This window comes from Phalaenopsis equestris, unplaced genomic scaffold (genome assembly GCF_001263595.1).
Source record: "Phalaenopsis equestris unplaced genomic scaffold, ASM126359v1 Scaffold220451, whole genome shotgun sequence".
Taxonomy (NCBI): domain Eukaryota; kingdom Viridiplantae; phylum Streptophyta; class Magnoliopsida; order Asparagales; family Orchidaceae; genus Phalaenopsis; species Phalaenopsis equestris.
Window position 1 is genome coordinate 38,588 of NW_018238735.1, and position 3,595 is coordinate 42,182.

Here is a 3,595-nt window from a genome sequence, read left to right on the forward strand (position 1 = left end):
CTACTCTCAGTCCCGATTGGTAAAGCCTCTAACACCTAAATGCACTAGATAACCACCCAAGTAAAAATCTATACTGGGCCAACTGGGTTGGAGAAGCACAAAGACTTCTTCACTAGACATGCAGAATGATGCAATTATCTATTCAAGTCCTAAGCATGGAGGTACTATTAATTATAACTTGGGTGAAGGTCCTGTTATGCACCCCATTTAAAATCCAGCCTAAAGACCATGCAGAAAATAAAGTGTCAATTTTACAAAATCTTGAATATTTTAAGCCTACATTCTGATTAGTCTCAAAATTTTATTATTGAACTTTTATAGAAACTTTATAAAATTTTAGTTCCTAAAGAGCTTAAGTAATCCACATGATTTCGAGACATAATCACAATCCAAAAAGGGTGAAAATCGGTAATCTCATACAATTAAAATAATAAAACAAGTGAAATCAAAAGTATAAGAAAAGGTTGGGTGTTGTTGGGTTGACAACATATCCCAAAAAAGAAAAAAAGTGGTCAGACACTGCATAAGTACACACCTGGTTCTAATTCTAGACATGAATGAGATTTAAAATTAGGGTATGAGACATGAACAAATAGCTCATGATCTCCGTCACATGGTTCAGTTCATTTGGCATCTCGAAACTTGTGCCCATACCTTAATTCTAATACAAGACTCTTCTAAGGATTCTAAAAAGTACATAAGAAAAGTAAAAAAAAAACAAAACTCGACCTGCTTAAAAATAAAGTTAACTGAAAGAGCTATCTACATGCAATGCATATAAGTCATGTCTAGCGGAAGGAGCTAAGCAGCACTTGCAGAAAAGAATTAGTCATTTAAATAATTACTTTCTTCTCCCTACTACATGTGTGTGTGTTTTAAATATGGATCCTTGTAAAAACACCATCCCTAATATGCTAATGCACACATCGCACACCCAATAAACACACAAAGCGACACAAAATGTGATGTCTTGCTAGGGCATCCAAACTAGTAGAGAACTATAGTCAGGACATTGAAAAAAGCCTACATAACACTATATCCCTTTGTCTAGTAGACCATCTAACCGCTTGTGTCCTATCAAAACATTTAAGTGAGTGTAGGGTCAAGTTAGAAGATTAGCGTATATTTTGATGGAGTCGTCGTTGCCAACCCTATCCTATGGATCCAAGGATTCTAAGATGAGCCACTTGATGCATTTATTAGAAAACTTATGTTTTAAAAGGCTAGCCTTACATATGTTCTAAGGTAAGGATGCAATTAATTTTAATGTACATTTTGAAAACATGATACATATAAGTAATAAAAAATAGATTTTTATACGTTAAAATAGGTCCTAAGAAAAGAAAACTCTTGTGGTGCCTATTAGACCACTTAGAACCATACACATGTTAAACACGGTGTGACATCCTTGCTAGAAATCCTATCTACCACATCATGACTAGCAGGGTGTCACTCAGCTAATGAGTCTAGGTTCATCATCGAGATGATCACGAATAAACATGAGAATGTAAGGTGATCCAGTGCGCGGTGATCGCTTCGTAGAGGCTAAACCGATTACGAGATAGTAGTATCCATACGCCAACAAAGAATGTGATCATGACAATATGAGGTACTGTCACGGGGAAGGTGGTGAACACAAGTCATGTGTCGGACGGGTTCAAAGGCTGAGGAGCCTGACCTGAGCTCGGAGAGAGTCATATACCTGAAAGGATGCCTACAACAGTTTGAGTGGTCTCGTAGGAGGTGAAAGAGTTGTCTCAAAAGGGTGAGTGTGTTGAGGAGGTATTAACTTAGGAGTGAGTGCGTTGAGGAGGTATTAACTCAGGAGTGAGTGCGTTGAGGAGGTAGTGAATTGGGGGAGTGAGTGTGCTGAGGAGGTAGTGAATTAAAGGGTGAATGTGTTGAGGAGATAGTGACTCCAAGGGTGAGTGTGCCAAGAAGGCAGTCATAAGGGGGTGAGCATGTCGAGGAGGCAGTGATAAGGGAGTGAGTGTCCCGAGGAGGTAGTCAATTGAGAGGGTGAGTGTACTAAGGAGGTCGTGACTTGAAAATGAGTGTACCCAGGAGGCAGTGACTCAAAAGTGACCCCTAGTGTAGTCTGGTGCAGCACAGTAAGGGGGAAGAAGGAGATATAATTTTATTTAGAGAGAATTGTACACCATAAGGGCTCGGTGGCAAGCCAACCACTAACATGATGTGTGGGGATAAAAATTCAAATTCATACAACTTAAAGTATATAATTCATGAGCATGCAAGGTGTTATGCAAGCAACAAACAAGAGTGCATAGGTGAAAGTGAAACATAGAGGATATGGTGCATCGTGACGTAGTGATGCCATTAGATGGGCATAAAGGATCATGATAAAGAGGGGAATAACTACCCGTCACGAGCATATGGGGGTAAAGTGGGAGTTTTTGAGCTATACCTTTGTCCAAGTGGTGAAACGTCAATTGGATGAGTTGAGAAGCTTCGCCTTGATCCCACGAACCTCATCCAAGTGTTGATTTGCTATGTGGACAAATATAAGTATGACCTAAACCAAATGATGAATCGATTGTGGTCTAGGGCTATGGTAGAGGGCCCGTGAAATGGGGCTTTCAATTGGGAAATTGATTTTAGACTATGGGGGAGCTTCTAAAAGGATCAATTTGGAGCTTTTGCGGAGTTTGGTGGACTGGTCAAAAAAGTCCTGGTTTTGAGCTTTAAAATTAGGTTTCTCAATAGGGAAGAAGGGCTAAAAATGATTGGGATGAGCTTCATATGAGTGTAATGGAAGTTTGGAATAATTTTAGTAGTGTTTCTTTGAGCTTTGTGCATGTCCCCGCTTTGGTTGGGAGGGGGTGATGTATTTATAGGCCCAACCATGGTGGTCAATTGACCAAGTCAAGGGGTTCAAGGGGGCGCTTATGTGGAGAGAAGACAGTGGTCAAATTCCAATGTGGGTGAACGACATTGGAGGGGTTTAAGTTTGGGTTTTGGTCATGGGTGCCCTCTCTGATTTGGGTTTTTCGGTGGGCAAGGTGGCCAATCGAGCCAAGGGTGGTCACCATCTACTTGTGGGAGCTCAGGGGTGGAGAGTTGTGAAGTTAATTGTTTGGTGGCAAGTTGTTGACCTCACTTTTGATTGAGGTCTAGAAACTTCTTTAGTAGCCTAGGTCTAGCCATAGGACTTTCCTATAGACTAGTCTTAGAAAACTAGAAAGGGTACCCTCACCATTAGAAACTCAAAACTCTTCTGTTTACTCAACTTGAAGTTCTACATATTGGTTCTAACCTCTAATATTTAGAAGGTAAGATCATTATGAGAGAGCTCAAGAAGAGTTCCTATAGGGTTACTTAGTCTTAGGATTGACCCTGGGTGTTGACTTGGAACTAGGGTACATTATATCTTCACAATATATTGGTTTATAACTCATTTAGAATGGATATTTATCCAATTCTACTTGAAATGCCTAACTTGGCCTTTTGCCCCTAGGCACCTCCAAATTACCTAACTGCCATTGGGACCCAAATTTGGCCAAAATTCACAAATTTTGCCAAAATACCCAAAATTGATCAAAACACATTTCAAACACCTTGAATACATCCAAATTTG